Below are 20,838 nucleotides of genomic sequence, written 5' to 3'. Positions count from 1 at the left end.
AGGGCTTGGGTTTTTCACCACCTCATGTTTTGGGGCCATTTGTGAGCCAAGGGTAACTATGATACTCGTTTCCAAGGACAGAGGCCTAATCACACTCACAAATCAGTCCTTGTATCCCACAATGGCTCTTCGAAGCCATGCTTCACTCACCTTAAACCTTTGAGCTCCATGACATTCAACTTAGGCTCTTTTGAAGCCTCGTTCCTCACACACACACACACACTCTATCTCTCCTCACACACACACACACATACATTGGGCCTTTTGAGACCCACCACTGCAAAATCTATTCAAATCACCCATAAAAAGTTCTTTAGAGACCCCAACCACAAATTCATGACCTTTTGGAGGCTCACGATCATCCAGCATAGTCAAGAATGTCATAACGCTAAATATGTATATAAAATGGGTAATAAATACATCAAGCATGTTCAAAAAAATACATGTCAACACAAATGATGCAGAATGTTTTATAAACATCAATCAATGATACAAAATAAATGTCTATGCAAGGTATGTCAAGCATCTGTCTAGGTGGGCCCAATCTCATCTCTAACACTTTAAATCTTAAGGACTGCTCCCGAGGACGAGCCGACTACCGTACCAGATCTGAAAACACTAGAGGAGGGAAAGCCACACATCAGCAACTGTCCCTCCGAATTAGTAAAAAAAAGCTCAACTTCCAAAACAACATCATGTTCAGTAGTCCTCGCAAAAAAAATCGATACCCGGAATAAAAGATTTAGCAAAAGCAAAGGCCTAAGAAAAAAAACAAGTCAAGCATAGACAAATATATGTATAGACTATGAAATGAAATAACTCAAGAACTTTCTTACTCGATGAGGTATAAGAGGACAGGGAGAAGTGCTCGTACCATCCTGATGATGATGATAGTCTTGAAACAACCATAGAAAGAACAATTATAATTTACACAAGATAAGGGTAAGGAGACATACGATCTCAGCCTGCAAATGAGACTTCGCATGGCCATCTCTAGTTCCAGCTCACAGATGCAAGTTGCCTGCTCCTCAATGCGAGCAACCTAAAATTCTACCTCGGCTTGGGACGCCTTTCACCAGTTCTCTATCTACACAGATCGAACAAACTTGTGCCTCGATAACATCATAGCCCTCTTGAAGGCAACGAAGATCATCAGCCTGAGATCGAAAAATATAAAGATAGTAAGGACAACTATAAATTAAAACTAACAATGTAATGAGATAGAAGAACAAAATATATATATTTTGACCGCATGCTCTTGGATCAGGACACGTACAATCTTGGTAACTCAAATAATGATAGCAGGCATAATGCATCAAATGGACGCCTCTCAAAACCAGGTCTTGAAGTCACCTTCTCTCACTAGGCCAACAACATCTACATCTTTTTCTTACCCTAGATACTCATTTACCATCACAATCCTAAAAATGGGCTTAGGTGGGTGATCAGGGTCTTATAGCCCTAATTTCATAAATTTAATGAATAAAATCTTATTAAATCCTTTAATTAGATATAATTCACTGTTAGTCCATAATAATTACTAATTTTAATTAAATGATGTATTTTGGAATTAATTACAATTATTTTCATGTTATAGGAAAAATCAGAAATTTTTGAAGACAAATTAAAAAAAATCTAAAGCATTCATTGCAATTTAGGACCCAAGACAAGGTTGTAGACCAAGATCTAGGTCCATTGGCCCCACAGGCACCGCGGTGAGGTGACATCAACAACATATACCTCAAAATTTGTATACTAGTAAGATGGCATGATTTATAACCTAACGAGGTAGGGTTTAGAATCCTTGTAAAATACGAAAGTGTTCTGAATTCTAAAGGAATCATAATCTGATCTCTATAAATAAGAGACCAGACTAGAGTCAAATTTGCTCATCTCATCTCTTCTGAGATAATCTTCTTTAGTTTTCTTCTATTCTTTTAGTTTTAATTTTAGTTTAATTTGGGTTTTTAATTTGAAGCTTTATAATGAAGAATGATCCAGTTAATATTCAGACTCAATATCAATGAAAAAAACCTTTTATTTTTCTAATCTCTCATCTCTATTTTATTTTCTTATTTGTTATTTCTTGCGATAATCATCGACTAGACCCTCCATTAGAGATGTCAATAAAGCCGAAGTAATATTTTCTCTCATAGTTAATTTTCTGTTTATCTTATGCTTCATAGTTTTCATTGCGAGAATTCTTAAGTATGGATAATTGGGTTGAGTATTTGATTTCCTAATTCTGATGGTTTACTCTTAGATAAGTTCAAGCTAAACCATGTTTTACCAAGAACATCAAATATAAATCCTTTAATTTCATCTTATCAATTTATTTACAAATATTAAGATTTTATTTTGGATTTAACCGCTCGATATTTTGATCCATCGATATTAGTTTTGTTGAGAGGATAGAGACAAGTAAAAGAAAAATTAATCTAAGCTTTACTTCAGTGGATTTGACCGATCTAGGATTTACATTGCATTTTTATCTCTTATTTTTCTTTTAGTTAATTAGTGATACTCTTTCCTAAAACTATTTTAATTTAGTTGCTTTCAATCTTAGTTGATTTTGAGTTAAAAAGAATTGTCGAATCAACATTGTCTTTGTGGATCAATCTTTGCTTGCCAAGATTTATTTTATTTATTATTTTATTGATAATTTGCACACAAAAAAATTAGTGCAACTGTCAGGGACGATAGTTTGATCCAATATTTTTTTAACAAAATTCCAATTAGGATTTCTACGAATCAAAATTTTATTTTCTAGAAAATTCGAAAAAAAAAATCATTGGATTTTTTAATTACATGCAAGCAAAACCCTAATATTTTTTTTGTTAAAATTTCACAACGACGCATTGGTCAACCTAGGTGGCATGGTTAAACCTTGATATTCGCATTTTGGGGTTTTACAGTGAAATTTTGCAGATTCCAAGAATTGAATGAAATAGTGGTTTTTTTTAAAAAAATTTACTTGGATTTGTTTTCTATTTTCAGCTAAACGATTTGACAAGGAGCGACATGGTTAAAGAATTTATTCTACCATCCAGAATTGGTTCTTTGACAAAAAAAAACAATTTTTCTTTTCTTTTTAGATTAAACTTGTAGTAGGTTTTAATTTTATAAAGTTCAAAGTTTAAAGCTTAAAGCTTATTTTATTAATCCGAGAAGGTTCGGATTGTAATAGATTTAGGGAAGGAAGACAGTGAAACGTAACTATCTCGATCCATCAGGTTCATACACTGAAATTGGTGTCAACAGCCAAAGTCAACTCAACTCGTTCATCCCCTGTCTAATATGAGAGATAAGATTCGAAGCCCCTATGTTATTCTTGTCAGTGGGATCCTATATCGATTTTAGGTAATTATGTGCACACGTTGGATTACACTTAGTTAAAAAAGTCACCCTTATGAGGATGACACTATAAGATAAGAATTAGATTTCATCACCGATTTCTTACCCTTTTGGGGAGAATTAAATTCACAGTCAAAAATTAATTAAAATCTGGTTAGACTTGACTTTTAAGTTCTTTCAAACTCAATAAGTAAAATTAGTTTGAGTTGTCCCAATTGTAATTTTTTATCAAGGTCGATGCCTAAGCGAGATCCTGTCCCGATGTACTAAAAGGATAGACTATGTCTATTCTAGATGAAGAGGTAATTTAAGGTGCCCTTGCTTCACATTGTGCATCGTCTCTCATCTGGGGTTAAACTGGTTGATTCTGATTTCATAGAATTAGGTTGGAAGCTCAAATTATTCATTTGAAATAGTTACGGTCTATCTAGTCTATAGAACCCATAAAGTACTGTATGAATTCCTCCATGTTTTCTATGAGAGTCCATAGTGTATGTTAAAATAGATACAAAACTTCAAGCAGATTTACATCGTCATCGAGTTTAGGAGAAAATCATGAATCCTGTGTGTCCTACGTGATAATTATAGTCATTCTCCCGAGTGTTGTCCGAGTCTGTTCATCTTCCATGCTACGACAGGCCAATATGCATAATTCTCAAAATTCTTATTTTATACTGACACTTAGTTCGTTCAACCAACCATACCACATAGATAATTGACTTTCCTTAGATACCATACCTAGCAGAATGAGTTCACGTAGGGTAATCACTTTGGTAACTATGAGGATTTTTATATACACGACACCTCAATGATAAATCCAACTATAATTTCCTAACAATCCTAAGATTCCCAAAAAGTTAAGTGATGGGAGAGTTGGGACTTGATAGGGGGTTCAAGTCTTGGAGGTTTGTGAGAAATAGGGGATTTTTATAAGACCTTGAGGTGACTTTTAGGGGTAAGATGGGGTGAAAGTGTGAAATAGTGGAGAATGACATGAGACTTATGGGTGAGGTATTTGGAATTTAAGGTCAGGGGAAGGGTATATATGGAAAGTGGTGCACATGGGTTATTTTTTATCCAAATGAGTTAGAATTTTTTAGTATTTGTTTAAGATAGGTATTTTTGGCTTGAGGGTCATCTATTTTATCGATTAATTCTAGCATTAGTTCTTCGTTTGTTGTCAAAACATTGATTTCAAGATTTGAACAATTTGAATTTTTATTTTTAAAATGCCAAGGACAAGCACAAAGTGAAGAATCTGAAAAAGTTTGGTTTGGTTCTTCATTTTTGATTGGTCAGATAGTTAGATCTTATTGACTTTCTTTTTGAATGTTTTGAAATGAAATTTATTTGTAAAGTGTCCTGGTTGACCATATTTGTAACAATTTTTGGATTTTTCATTTGATTGTTGAGTTCTTTTATTTTAGAACTTTCCTTTTGAAAAAGGATTTCTATAGTGATTTTGATAATAGGAGGTATTATTGGTTGTTGTTTTTCTAAAGGTTTTTCTTTTAGTATATGTTTTGTCAGACTTATGTTGTCTTCTAGAAGGAGTTACTATAAGATCGAATCCAAATTGGTAACAAAAATCTCCAAATTCTTTTTTAGATTTTAATTTTTGATTTTTGAGATTCTTTTGTAATTTCATAGCGTTACATAGTTTTAATCCTGTCATACTTACGTGTTGGATTATTTTTCCTATGGTAAATCGATCATAATCAAATACTCTATGGATTATTACAAGAGATTCTTTAATTTTTTCTGCAAATAATTAGGGAAGTCCAGAAATAAATTTTTCTTTCTAAAAGGTTTCATATGGATTATCTATGTTATATAGTTTTGAGAGAAAGACATCTTTATATCATCTAAAATTGGTTAAAGTATGACACTTTAGATTCATTAATTGTTACTTATTTTTTCTATCAATATATTCTATTTTTCCTACCGTTCACTTTATAATTTTTGCAAATTGCCAATTTGTCATTCAAAATCTCCATTAAAGCAAGTCACATGGAGACACATTCTTATCATTGCCTCTTTATACAATATTAGTATATATTTACAGAGGAAATACATTTTGAGGGTACCTGGGTTCCCAAACTATATATGAACTAACTGTCATATAATATAACAAAAAAGCATATTCTAGCTATGCACATCTTTGCATTTATTTACATTCAGGTGGAATTATGATGTTGTCAAACAGGAACATTTAAATTTGCAGAAAAGCAAGAGCTAAATTCTAAATGATTCTAATCACAAATGGTGTCACTATAGTTTTTGGATTTGTCTTTGTCCACTTCCAACACTACTTTACCAAGTACCTTTAGTTTCCCAACTTCCAATAGCAAGTGAATCTCATCTAACCCTTCAGAATCAGATCTCATGTATGTCCAAAAGTACTCTGCATCATCAAAATATATCATTAAAATTTACAATCTTTCATTTATTAAGATTACTTTTTGAGAGAACACCCAAAAAGCTCACATACATCTGGTGCTAGTTTCTTTCACTGATTATTTTTAGTTTATAAATACTACAAAGTAGTCAACTTCAAGTACTCAAATTTCATACTCTGAAAATGAAGCTTAACAATGTCTAGATAATGCTAACAGTTGGTTGGTTCACACTCCACTAAGAGCAATGATAGTTGTTTTAAAAAAATGAACGGAGTTCTCGAATATAGATGGGTATGACATATTCATAATTAATAGAAGACTAATGTTTCACATGATAGAATATGTTTCTCTTGATGAATCATTAGAAAAATTCCACCATGAAATGCATGATCTCTACTCTTTTGAGTACCGTTAAAGCTTGTACCAACTTTCGTTATGTATTTAATGGGAACATCTTGTGGATACACGTCCACAAGATACCTCCCAAACATTGCCCACTTGAAGGTATATAACAGATTTAAACCAATTGAATAGAGTACACATGAGCTAGTTAAAAACAAGACCCCCTAACAAAAACTCCCCGTGAACATTCATGATTTATCATTCTAATTCCAAACCATGGAAATAACTTAAACTCATCCATACATGAACATATACAAGTTAACCAGAGATAGTAAAAAAGAGAAATGGGTCTCTTACTATTAGCTATTTCAGGAATAAATCCAAAACCAAGCATCAAAATCTCCTAAATCTGCCCAAAACTTCAAAATCATAATCAAAACACCCAAGATCATGAGAACAAGAAAAATCCAATTATCAAATACCAAATAAAGAAACTCAAAACATCTAGACTTAGAGAGCAAATAAGAGAAACTAAATAAAAGGTTCATCAGATATAGCAAGAAGAAGAAGAGTTCAAGTTACCAACGGTGTTTTTGTTCCAAATCATGTATCCAAATAGAGAAAGAGATAACCTTGATTTCTAATGGCATAGGCTTCGTTAGTTTCTATAGTTGAAGCTTGATTTTACGTTCATCAGAGCTTGATCCACATTATAGAGAAGAAAGGTTGGCTGCTAGTACGATTTTGGGAGAGAAACCCTAATAATTTGGGTTATTTTAGTGAAAAATCTAGAATGACAAAAGGCATTTACTGCAATTCTCACAATTCTGACATGGGATGTGCGCATAACCATTGAGGTGTTTCCTTGCGATATGAGTAAAAACATCTATAGTTATGTATGCATCTCCACATTAGATTTGTGAGAATCACAGTAAATTCTGTGTCACCGCCGCACGACTTTTAGTTGAAGTGCATGGGAGAATGGCGTGGTAAGTAGGTGACGTGGCAATTATCTTGAGATATTTATTAACTAAATCGGACGGCACTAGAGGTAGTTTGCATACTACTCTCCCATGAACGACCATGGGAGAACCAGACTCATTTTAGAAAACAAACCAAAGTGATTTAGGATTGAAATTTTTATATTGTAAGGGTTATTTTGTAATTTAAAATATTTGAGGTGATTCTAAGAAAATATAATAAAATTTATTTTTGTAATTTTAAAAAATCTAACACACACACAGTTAGATGGTCGTAAGATTGGGTGGTTGTAAAGTCAGTTCGGATCAGGTCCAAGCAGATTGGTACTATTAAAACGAACAATGGGTAACTTCGGCCCTAGCCCAATTACATGAATAGGCCCAGTTCATCATCTTCAACAGCAATCTGCAATGTGTTTTAAACATAAGACCCTAACCGTCGCCTCCCCTCTTGCAAGAATCCATGGCTGACCGATGGAACTACATAAATCACTAAAATACCCTTATTTTCTACAAAACAATGAAAACTTATGGTCTTTTGAGTTAATCTTGTTTCCAAAATCTATAAAAGTAAAAGATTGTTACGTGACTAGTTTATATATATATGGAAAATGTTTGGCACCCTACATGTTTTGTCCTACATGGGTTATAAGCTTTGAAATGGGCTGATTTTTAGTGAGGATGATCTCTATTGTGAGAAGATCATCCTCACCAAAAATCAACCCCTTCCGAAACTTCTAGTCCCATGTTTACCAGTTGAAGAATCGTGGATCGTCCATTTTTTGTAAATCATTTTTTATGGGATTAGAAATTTCAGAATGGGCTGATTTTTGGTGAGGATGATCTCCTCACGAAAAATCAACTCATTCTAAAATTTCTAACTCATGTAGGATAAAACACGTAGTGCAAAACGTACAATAACTAATAGGGTTGGGAAGTTATTGAAATGTGGGGTGATATGTAGATGTGGTAAGTGAGTCATTTGATTATTGTAGGATTGTGCAACGCAGTTACTTATTTTTAAAAGAGTTGTATTGTATTTAACCTCCTTGGATAATGAAATCTATATGTCGCATTTTCTTTAACTCAAAGAGAGTCTCTGGAGGATTGGTTACCGTAGAAGTAACCTTGTGTGTTAAAATTGTTAAAAAGAGAAAAAAAAGGAAAAATTGATGCAAAAAGTCACCATCGTCGACTCTAGAATTGAAGGAATTTAAAGTGGCCAAAACAAAGAGAAAGGGGAGAGCTCGAACATGAAGTCTATTAACCAAATTGAAGATATCCCTACCATACTCAAACAACTTTGTTGGATTTCCCTTGGTTTGATGGGTCAGGACCTTTGGGTTGTTATATCGGGCAGAACGATTTTTTGTCCACCAACAAATTTTGATTTCTTGATGACTATTGCTGGGTTTATTCCATATGGAATGCAAGGCCCTCTAGTGGTTCAGGTGGATGGAAAGATCCGAGGCGATTGCATTTTGGGAAGAGTTTGTTGTGGCTTTGCTTGTACGGTTTGGTCCCTTTCAGTATGAAGACCCACAACACTCATCTCCAAGCTTCGACAAAACTATTTTGGTGGAAGACTATCAAACTCAGTTCGAAGAGATTGCCAACCGTACTGAAGGGCTTAAGGAGTCTTTCATGGTGAGCTACTTTGTTGGAAGATTGAGTAAATTCGCCTGATTTTCACTCTACACTCTTCCCTTTCTTTCTTTGCTCAGGCGGACCTGCGAATTAGCCCACTCCGACAATCAAATTAGAGAATGTGTTAAATCTAGTAAAACTTAATCTATTTTCTAGAGAGAAAAAGAAGAACAGAACCCCCTTACCCTTGCCCTTCTCTCCCTTATATAGATGTTCATGATGATCGTTTTCTGTGCCCTTCATTGATGTGACTCACTATTTGGCATGTCAGGTGCAGGGGTAGTTACAACTGCCCTGCAATCCTGATGCAATCAGAACAGATCTGACACAATATGGGTTGTCAAAGCTGTCAATCAATAGCTAATCTGTCAATCCATCTTTCCGATCTATACTAATATTAAATATCCACGGAGTATCCCATCCGAGCTACTTGATAAGTTGGAGGTGTATGTTCGAGCTGAACGTCCATGCATCCGAGGAGTTTCGTCAAGCGGTTCATCCGAGCCTCGAATCCCTCCTTCCGAGAATTTTCTGGGCCACATATCCCCATTCGAGAATTTCCCCCCACAATACCCCCTCTCAAGGGCTCGGGCAAATCGCTCGGGTACTCGAGATATAACTTTTTAGAATGTGCAAAGCTGACACGTGGCAATTTCTTAGCGGGGTTTAAGTTGGATTAATGATTCTATCGCGACGAATCACTACTTAGCCCGTTTGTTTTTCAAGGGCGACGATTGGTGGGACTGTTCTCGTAAGGCGTGACTTGCATGTTGGTTTTTACGGCGCAATCATGTATTATATACACATGGCGCTTTGCGGTTTGCTTGATTCACGTGTATGGGTCAAACGGTTATATCGAATCATATCTGATTTTTCGTCATTTAATGCCTCGTTATTATTTGTTGACGAGATCCCAACTGCTGATTTTTAATGCACATCTCGAGGTTTTTATGGTCTATATATATCCCTGCCCTTTCTTTTTTTTTTTTTACTTTCACTGTTACCTCGCTGTAACTCTGTCATTTTTCTCTCTTGCCTACGCTCTGCCTCTCTGCCATTTCTGCGTTCTCGTGCACTCTCCCAAGCTTCCTCCCAGCAAAAGATTAGCATTCAAGGCCATGTAGGCTCTCCTCCCTCTTGTTTTCTTTTGAAGGTACCAGGTCAAGGCTTCCTTCCCTCTCCGCTAGACTTCTTTTTTCTTTCCATTTTCTTTTATACCCATTAGCCATGGTAAGGGGGAAATCTTATTCCCCCGCTCGTCCTCCACTGGATGTGGTCAAGGATGCTTTCGTTATCCCTGGCGATGTGGGCTTGTCTTACGCGGATGAAGCCTCAACATCCAACGACTTCCCCGAGGGCACAACCGTTGTGCACTGGGGACAGCTCAAAGCAGGCCTTTGTCTTCCTTTGAGCAGGTTGACTCGGGAGGTACTAAATTTCTATAGGAGGGCTCCTGGTCAAATGAGCGGGAATTTCTTTCGCCTCCTATCTGCTTTCAAGCAAATGAACGAACATTTAAAGAAGGGCTCAAGCTCGGGCTCTATGACATTAGGGCACAATTCATCCTAAAAAGATGCCCAAATAGACTGGGCTTCTTTTATTTGTCTAAAAGGAGGGGGAAGCCTTCCTTGATCGAACTCCCCGACTCTGACAAGGAGTGGTTCATTTTTTTGATCCAACTGACTGGTCGGTGGGAGAGCGCTCCGGGGAACGAGCTTCCCTCCTTGAACTACCCTTCATTCAATTACCACGGTAAGTAAGTTTTTTTTTTGTATCCTGACCTTTCGATTAATCTCTGCAGGTCCGAGCAAGGACAGGTTTCTAGAGAATTCGATGGTAATTACTCATCTGCTCACGAACCCTGAGATACTCCACCAAGCAACTTATTTTCTCCCTGCGTCCAGCCACCAGAACCGTAGAGAGGTTTTAAGATCGGGGGTGGACGATATGGCTCTTCGCTCTTACTGACCAACCCCAACAGCTGATTCCGACTCCGACGACGAGGAAATCAGGGTGGTTTCTCCAACCCCTCCCTCGACAGATGAAGGAGTACCGGAGAAGGAGATGGGGGAAAATGAAGAAGAGGAAGAGGAAGAAAAAGATCACCAGCCTCTGCTGAAGAGGCTTCGAAGGGGACCGAACCCCCGATCTATCCCTTCCTCGGCACCCGCACCTCCAGGCCCAAGTGTGCTGCCCGTGGACCCGTCCCAAGCTTCTTCGGTGGGGTCGGGTCAGAGAGGAAATTCCCCCCCTTCCTCATGGGTAGTAAGCCATAGAGCGGGGGGAAAACCTATAACTGATCAGGATTCCACACTTTCGAATCCTACGGTTGCGTATGCCATGTTCTAGGCATCCGCGCTACCTAGGGACGTAGTCAAAACCGGTCAGAGCTTCTCCGGGGATCCGGCCAGGTTTTATAATGATGCCTTTCGGGCCTTAGCAGCTGTAAGTTTCTTTCCCCTCCTTGATTATTTGGCAGTTCCTTCTTGCCTTTTAACACTTAATTATTTTCTCTTCACTTCTTATCTGCTAGGTGCAACACGCTGTTGCTCAACTAGGCCAGTCCCGAGACACAATAATGACTGATCTCCAAATAGCAGAGGGTCGAATCAAGTAGCTCTAGCTTGAAAGGGACGCTGCCACCACAAATTCCCTCAAACTCCAAGGTAGCCTGGACAATGCCATGTCCGAGCTGGAGCTTAATAAAGAAAAGCTTGCACTGGCGGAGGGGAAAATAGCCTCCTTAGAGGAGCTAGTCAAAGTCAAGGAGAGGGAAAAGACAGAAGCCCTTAAGGACCAGCTTGTCTCCCTTCAGGCACAGCTGGACGCTTCAGAAGAAGGTTGGGAAAAAGCCTACAATAAGCTGAAAGCTAAACTAAAGAAGGCCAAGGCCAAGGCTTCTGCGAAGAAGACAACTGCTACTCCCGAACCAGTTCCTGAGGAGTCCAACCTTCCCACTGAAGTTCCTGAGGAGTCCAACCTTCCCATTGAGGTCCCCGAGGATGCTAATGTAACCCGCGAAGGCGATATGTAATTTAGTACAAAGTCCGATCTTTTTGTTTTTTTTTTTTTTGATGTATGTAAACATTTTATCTAATGTTAAGAACATGGTTTTGCTGCAAATATTCTCCTTGTGCTCTTTATCTCTTTTCCTTTTTTGTATGACCTTCACAATGTGTTGCCTTTGGGTTTCTTGATGGTCTTTTAAAGGTCAAAATGAATACTAGTCTTTTATTCATTCCAGTTCTACTTCTGACCTTAGTAGGTTTTGATATGTAGGGCTAGGCTTCAATGGAGAGCCAAGGCTTTTCGCTGAACCAACCCCTTGGTTGGGCTCGGCTCCAATGGAGAGATGGAGAGCCAAGGTTTTTCGCTGAACCAACCCCTTGGTTGGGCTCGGCTCCAATGGAGAGCCAAGGCTTTCCTAGCAACAAAAAATGCTAATATTCTTGAAATATATTAACTTTCAACTTAATGATAGAACTTCTTTAGATTGAATACATTCCAAGGTGCCCGAATTACATCCCCTGCGGTTGTTTCTAAGTAATATACCCCCGCTCCTCCAACCTTGTTGACAACATATGGGCCCTCCCAATTCACTCCCAGCTTCCCACTATTTACCTCCTTTGTGTTAGTGAACACTTTTCGTAATACCATATCCTCTATTTTGAATTCCCTCCTTCGTACTTTCCTATCGTAGGATTTTTTCAACAAGCTGTGGTATCGTGCTAATCTTTCGTCCACTCTGTCCCATGTTTCGTCTAACCAATCTAAGTTCCGAGCTAGCATCTCTTTATTCAATTCTGTCTCGACAACGTGTGTTCTGGTAGTGGGAATTTGAATCTCGGTAGGTATGATTGCTTTTGTTCCATACATTAATGCAAACGGAGAGAATCCCGTGGCTCTTCAAAGTGTCGTCCTATATGCCCAAAGAACGCTATGCAACTCGTCTACCCATCCCCCCTTATGCTCGGTTAGTTTCTTCCTCAAGTTGTTGATAATCATCTTATTGGATGCTTCTGCTTGCCCATTGCCCTGTGGGTACCGCGGAGAGGATTGAAGTGATCTAATCCCATATTCCCTGTAATATGACTGTATTCGATTACCTTTGAATTGCATCCTGTTATCCGAGATCAACGCGTAAGGGATTCTGAATCTTATTATGATGTGTTCCCAGACGAATTTGATGACTTCCTCCTCCCTTATCTGAGTAAGTGGAATTGCTTCTACCCACTTGGTGAAATAGTCTGTGGCTGCTAAAATGAAGAATTTACCCCCTTTTCCTCACAACAACGGTCCGACAATGTCCATCCCCCACATAGAGAAAGGCTAGGGAGATGTTATCGAGTGCAGCTCGCTCGGTGGTTGGAGTTGCATGTGTGCGTGTTTTTTACATTTATCACAAACTCTGACGTACCTTTTGCAATCCTCCTGCATTCTTGGCCAGAAGTAACTTGAGTTGCTACCTTATTTTCTAAAGACCGCCCTCCTAAATGGTTGCCGCAGATTCCTTCGTGTATTTCTGCCATCACGAGTTCGGATTCTTCCATATTTAGGCATTTTAATAGAGGTCCTCCAAAGGACATTCTGTACAGTTCTCCGTCGATAATCGTGTATCTTCCGACCTGGTACAACAGCTTTCTGGCCTCTTTCTTGTCTGGTGGTAGTGTTTTGTTCTGCAGATATTCCAGGTACTTCTGCATCCACCCTAACACTCATCCTATTTGCCCACATTCTTCTTTCTTACAATCATTGCAGGCCTCTAACTGGTATTCTACGGGTAGCATTCGTATTTCCATTTCTCCGAGCATGGACGCAATGAAAGCCAATGAATCTGCATGTCTATTTTCCTCTCTCAAGATCCGGCCAATCTTTACTTTCGAGAATTTCTCGATTTCTTGCCATGCTGCTGATAGATACTTGGCCATTCGCTCATCCCTTGCTTCATTTTCCCCGTTACATTGATTTGCAACCAGTTGTGAATCTGTGAATACGGCGATTTCGTCGATGCTTAGCTATTTTGCCATCTTGAGACCATTAATAACCGCTTCATATTCCGCCTCATTATTTGATGCACCATACCCGAGCTTAATCACTTTTTCCAGCCGATCATTGCTCGGAGTTAGCAGTACTATGCCAACGCCCGAGCCCGAATAGTTGGATGAACCATCTACGAACATCCTCCATCCTGCCTGTCTTTCCCACAAACCTCATTCCTTGATTGCTTCATCTTCTTCTTCCAATTCTTCCCAATAGGGGTCTTTTACCGGGAAGTCTGCTAGGAAGTCCGCTAGCACTTGCCCCTTTAGAGCTATTCATGCTTCAAATTGCAGGTCGTACTCTCCCAGGGTTACGGCCCATTTCGCCATTTACCGAGACTTTTCAGATCTGGATAGCATATCTTTCAACGGGTACTCTGTCACCACCCGAACTCGATGTGACAGGAAGTACGGCCTCAACTTGTGCGCTGAGTAAACAAGGGATAACCCGATCTTCTCAGCTCTGGTATACTTGATTTTCGATAGTCCCAACGTTTTGCTAACGTAATAGATCGAGTACTCCCTTCCTAAGTCGACCTTAAACAGAACTGAGCTTATTGACTGTACTCCGGCAGCTAGGTAAATTCCGAGTTTTTCCCCCTCTTCTGGTGTACTGAGTATGGGTGTTCGTCCTAGATAAGTTTTTAATCCTGCGAAAGCTGTTTCGCACTCTTCATCCCATGTGAGGCCTTTCCCCTTTTTTAATAGGTTGAACAACGGTCGGCACCTGTCAGACACACGAGAAATAAATCGGTTGAGGGCTGCAATTCTTTCCGCTAGAGTTTGTACTTGCTTTTGGTTACTCGGGCTTGGCATCTCTACCAAGGCTCGTATTTGATCAGGATTGGCCTCGATGCCCCTTCTGGTGATGATGTGCCGAAGGAACTTTCCGGAAGATACTCCAAAAACACATTTTTTGGGGTTAAGCTTCATTCAGAATTCTCTTAATCTTTCAAAAGTCTTCCCGAGGTCCTCTAGGTGGTCTTCTGCTTTCTTACTCTTTACCAACAGATCATCAATGTAAACTTCTACCATTTGCCCGATCATTCCCTCGAACATCTTAGTCACGAGCCTTTGGTTGGTAAGTTGCCCCTGCATTCTTTAGACCGAACGGTATGACTTTAAAGCAAAACAAACCCTGCTCAGTTATGAAAGAGGTTTTCGCCTGATCCCCTTTAGCTAAAGGGATCTGGTTATATCCCGAGTAACCGTCCATAAACGACATCCTTGCGTGTCTCGCCGTGGCATCAACCAGTCTATCAATTCGGGGTAGCAGGAAACTATCTTTTGGACAGGCTTTATTTAAGTTCGTAAAATCAATGCAAACCCTAACTTTCTCGTCTTTCTTCGGGACTGCGACAATGTTTGCTATCAATTCTGGGTAGTCGATCTCCCTGATGAACCCCACTTTTAAGAGTTTGCCTATTTCATCATTCACCCCTTGCCTTAATCGTGGTGAGAGTCTCCTTGGCTTCTGCCTAACTGGTCGGAACGTACTGTCCACATTCAATTTGTGGACTGGGTAGGTTCCAAGATGTCAAATATCCCCATCTTCTTTGCTCGGATACTACGCTTCCGGCATCAACCAGTATCCTTCTTAGATCCACGTCCCCAACCGGTAAGGCCACGACTAAGGCGTCTTGGTGGGGCAAGACTGTCCCTCTCAAATCCTCGCAGGTGAATGTTATCACCTCCTGCTCTCCGGCAGAGCCAGTTACCTTCGTCTCATGGACACCCGAGGTAACTTGGTTCATGCAAACCTCGTGTTTGATCTTCTTTACTTTAGCTCTAAAGAGGCTTCGAGATTGTTGTCCTAATTCGTGATCTCCCACGATCGTATGTATCATCCTGCGCTTCCCGGACTCCCTACGGCCCTTTCTGCCAACCTCAGTTGGTGACGTTCTTCAACTTCCACCTCTTAGTACCTCCTTAGCTCCCCTTCCGTTGGTGGATATGTATCTTCTGAGCTTTCCCTCCTCGACCATATCTTGGATAATGTGCCGCAACCAATAGCAATCCTCGGTCGGGTGGTCCTCTGCCTTGTGGTTCTCGCAATAAGGTTTTCCTGGCTTTCCTCGATAATCCCGGGGTGGCTGAACGAAACCAGGGTCATATTTGATAAATCTGAGTATCACAGACAACTTCTCATTGAGCGGTGTGTACACGCGGCCTCTTTTCTACCTTGATTGTTGCTTTGATTCTCGGGGCTTTTTCCTGTCGTTCCCTCTTTTTGGTTCAATAATTTCTTTTGGCCGCCTTCACTATTCGCCACCGTCTGAGTTCTCCGACCTCTGTTAAGCTCGGACTCTTCCACCAAGATATATTTCTCCACCTTTGAGTACAGATCTTCGAGTCTGACCGGGTCTGATTTTATCAATGAATCATGAAGCCGAGTTCTAGGGATAACCGCCGCTATGTAAGCTGCGCACGTCGTTGCTTCGTCCATGCAATCTATCGTTGTAACCTTAGCTCGGAATCTTGTGACGAAAGATCGTATGTTTTCCCCAACCTCTTGTCGTAAGTTGAAGAGAGCATTTACTCCGACCTTCTTCTTCCTCAAATGCACAAACTGTGCGATAAACGCTTCCTCTAGCTCGAGGAAACTAGCTATTGCCCTAGGTGGTAGCCCTTGAAACCATGCCATCGCTCCATGCCTTAGAGTAGAGGGAAAAAGCTTACAAAGCAAGGAATCATCGTTTTGATACAAAATCATCTGACTCCTGTACTAGAGTACATGATCTAGGGGATCTCTTGTTCCGTCATACGTGTTGAACTTCGGTGGGTGGAACATCTTTGGGGGATCTGAGTTCATTATCGCTGTTGAGAAAGGTGTCCCTTTTAGCTCTCGAATCGAATTCTGAGATTTCACAAACTCCATGTGCCATAGCTCGATATTTTGCCTCTGCACTAGCCAGAGTATTTCACAAACTCCATGTGCCCTAGCTTGATATTCTGCCTCTGCACTACTTCGAGCCACAACGTTTTGCTTTTTGCTCCTCCAAGTAACTAAATTCCCCTAAATAAACGTGCAATACCCTGAGGTAGATCTTATGTCTATCATTGAACCAGCCCAGTCTACATCTGTATACACCTTTATACTTCTTTGTCCACCTTTTTTGAACAAGAGGCCTTTCCTGGAGTGCCTTTAAGGTACCTCAAAATGTGATAGACTGCTTCCAAATGTTCCTTGCAAGTCAAGTGCGTGAATTGACTTACTACACAAATGCAAAGGCTATATCTGGTCTTGTATGGGTAAGATAGATCAATTTTCCGACAAGACGTTGATATCTTCTTACATCCACTGGAGTACCTTCTGTTTTCTCCCCCAACTTCTGATTTGGATTCATAGGAGTGTCACTTGGCTTATATCTAGTCATCCCAGTTTCTTGGAGTAAATCCATGACGTATTTTCTTTGGGATATCGTTATTCCATTATTTGATTTAGCAACTTCCATCCCTAGGAAATATCTTAACTGTCCCACATCTTTAATTTCAATTTCAACTGCAAGACCTTACTTCAATCAGGCTATCTCTGTCTCATCATCTCCTGTCAAAATGATATCATCCACATAGACAATTAGAATTGCTATCTTACCATCACGGGAATGCTTAATGAACATTGTATGATCAAATTATCCCTGGTTGAATCCTTGGTTCTTCACAGACTTTGTAAACCTCTCAAACTAAGCTCTTGGGGACTATTTCAATCCATACAAAGACTTCTTCAATCTACATACCTTGGTTCCAAATTTATCTTCAAAACCGGGTGGAGCCTCCATATACAGTTCTTCCTCTAAATTTCCATTGAGAAATGCATTTTTTACATATAATTGATGTAAAGATCACTCCAAGTTCGCAGCAATAAATAAAACAACTCATGTTGTATTCAGTTTTGCTACCGGTACAAAGGTCTCTTGACAATCAATCCCATATACTTGAGTGAAGCCCTTTGCGACTAGCTATGCCTTGTAGCGTTCTAAGGACCCATCTGAGTTGAATTTCACTGTGAATACCCATTTACATCCAACAGATATGTTTTGTCTTGGTAAGTTAGCCTTCTCCCATATACCATTCTTCTCTAATGCCTCCATTTCTTCAAAGACTACCTTCCTCCATTTAGGAACACATAAAGCCTCATGTATGTTCTTAGAAGCATCCACACTTGACACTTGTGAGGTGAGTGAAAGAAATGAAGAAGAAAGATTTTTATAAGACACATACTTTGACATATGATACAATGGACACTTTGTACATGATCTTTCTTTCTTTTTCTAAGGGCAATTGGTACATTGAGATCATCAGAATTAAGAGTAGATGAGTTTGGCTCGGACTGATTACCTTGACTCGATGAGACTATTTTCTAGATCTGTACTTAGATCAGATGATTGATTTTGCAAAGGAACGATTTTTTCTCGACCTTGTTTATGTTTGTGTCGTGAATAAACGAGCTTAAATTGAGGTCTCAAATCTGGTTATGTTCTATTGTTAACATCACTTGCTGTTGGCATTGAAGATGGAACCAACTTAGGAATTGAAGTTTTTGGTTCCATGAGATTAGGATCAAAATTGTTTCATTTCTCATTAGAATTTGTGACAAATGTATTATTTCTAGTATTTTCAGGTTCAAGATCAAAAATATGAGTCGAGTATTCACAAGAATTCCCCCCCCCCCTGAAGAGGAGTGGTATCAAAAACACTTTGTCACTCAAAGAATGCGACATTCACGCTAACAAAAAAAAATGGGTTGAAGATTAAAACACTTATACCCTTTTTGTATTGGTGAATAACCAACAAAAACACATTTTAAAGCTTTCAGATCTAACTTGCTTTTCTTATGATCATGAATATGCACAAAAGCAATACAGCTAAATATTTTAAGTGGAATGTCAGAAATAAGTCTTAATCTAGGAAAGAGACTTTGAAATTTTTGCAGTGGTGTTTGAAACATTAATACTCTTGACTGCATTCGATTGATTAGGTATGTAGCAGTGAGTATAACTTCTCCCCATAAGTATTTAGAAACTTTAGTAGTAAACATAAGAAATCTAACTACTTCAAGGAGATGTTTATTTTTTCGTTCTGCTATCCCATTTTGTTGAGGCATATCTATGCATGAACTTTGATGTATAAACCTTAGTTTGAAAAAAAATGCCCCAACACTTTGTTAAAGTATTATTTTCCGTTGTCACTTCTAAAGACCTAAATTCATTTTTGAAACTGTGTTTCTATCATAGCATAAAAAAATTTAAAAATCTATTCAACTTTAGATTTTTCCTTAATCAAATAAACAAAAAAAATATTCTTGTGTGGTCATCAATGAATGTAAAAAACCATTTTTTTTTCACAAAACTGTGGATATGCGGGAAAGACCCCAAACATCACTAAGAATTAGTGTAAATGGCTTTGATGGTTTATATGGTTGAATAGAAAAAGATGCACATTTATCCTTAGCAATTTGACAAACATCACAATGAAAAGAAGATAGATCTTTATTATGAAATAAACTTAGAAATAATTGTTTCAAATACTGGAAATTTGGATTCCCTAAACTAAAATGCCATAGCATGATTTTATTATCACTAGAAACAAAAAGAAGTTCAAAACTAGTCAACTGAGCTTGTCCATGCACTGCATTTCCATCTTCAAAGTAGTAAAGTCTACTGTTCTTATCTTCCCATAATTCAAATCCTAGAAAACACAATGGGATTGAAAAAATTTAACAGAACACTAGAGATCTGTAGTTAATTTACTAATAGATAGTAAATTACAGGAAAGATTTGGAACATGAAGGACATCTCTAATAACAAAAGTATTTGAGATAACCACTGATCATTTTCCAACAATTGCTGAAAAAGAACTGTAGACACCCAAATTTGAGCGGGCCCTCGACGTAAAAATACTCAAAAAAATAATAAAAGTTGCATCGGGCCCTCAAAGCCCAAAAGCCCCCTCTCATTCCATAAATGGTCCAAGCCTACATACAAACCCAACCTAACCTAAGCCCATCACATAAAACCCAAAACTATCTTATTCTATATTCCTAAACCCAATCCAACATAAACCCAACCCAACCTAAGCCCATCACCCAAAGCCCAACTCATTACCCAAGCCCAATTCACTACCCAAACCCAATCTAACCCATCATCCACATCAAACCAATCACCAATTTAACACCAAAAGATGACATATGTCATCATCCCCTTCCACCTCCCTCATCTAATCACCTACCTCCATCACCTTTCTCCAAAAAATCAACCAACTACATCACTTCTCACCAAAAATCACCTCAACCCATACCCTACCCTAACATAATCTATCACCATTCTCTAACACCATCAACCACCCACATCACAACCCATATCTCCTACACCCTAACTAATCACTTTCCCTTAAAACACTCCCACAAAATCACATCAACCCATACCTCCCACCATCATCACCAAACTAACCCATACCTTTCTCTCTAATCAACCAATCATCACCACCAATCAATTCCTCTCATCACCATATCAACTCCTCCCTTTTAACACATGTCATCATCTCACTACCCCTCCCAAAAATCCAAACACCTAACCCCTTATACAACTCATTCTCCTAAATCTAAACACCTCACCCCTTTAACCAACTTAACATTCATTCTCCAAACAACTCTCTTACACCCCCATCACCCCCATCAACCATCATTCATCTCACCCCACCAAACACTCTACCCAAATGGATTTGGGTAAGATTCAAACCATTTGGGTCAAAATACAACTCATTTCTCTCATTACACAAATACCCTTATTTCCATTTCAAATTTCATACCCTTCATCTCTAAAACCCATGCCATTAACCATTCTTCCAATCCTTCACCCCATTATACCTCTAAAATAACCCCCAACTTCTATAAAAACCCATTCATTCTCTCCTCACAAGACCTAATGAAAAATTAAGAAAAATACCTCAAAAAACAACAACTCACCTCAACTCAACCCTCAACTCTCTACTCTTACTCTACTCCCTAACCACCATCAATTCTCAACTCATCTCACCACTCTCAACTCTCAACTCTCAACCTTCTCTCAAACAAATCAA

At 38.9% G+C, this 20,838-nt stretch overlaps 1 long non-coding RNA gene across 1 annotated transcript; it reads right to left on the bottom strand.

Annotated features, from left to right (window-relative positions):
* Positions 1 to 206: 206 nt before the first annotated feature.
* LOC147400452 (uncharacterized) lies at positions 207 to 7,183 on the bottom strand. Its single transcript, XR_015179003.1, has 3 exons — positions 5,679 to 7,183; positions 957 to 1,157; positions 207 to 618 (listed from the first exon to the last, which is right to left on the bottom strand). It is a non-coding gene; the product is annotated as an uncharacterized LOC147400452 (long non-coding RNA).
* Between the last annotated feature and the right edge of the window lie 13,655 nt (positions 7,184 to 20,838).

The sequence above is a fragment of the Akebia trifoliata genome, chromosome 6 (assembly GCF_017979445.1).
Source record: "Akebia trifoliata isolate Shusen 1 chromosome 6, ASM1797944v1, whole genome shotgun sequence".
Taxonomy (NCBI): domain Eukaryota; kingdom Viridiplantae; phylum Streptophyta; class Magnoliopsida; order Ranunculales; family Lardizabalaceae; genus Akebia; species Akebia trifoliata.
The sequence above is the reverse complement of the archived record's forward strand: the minus strand, read 5'-3'. Positions and strand labels throughout refer to the sequence as shown.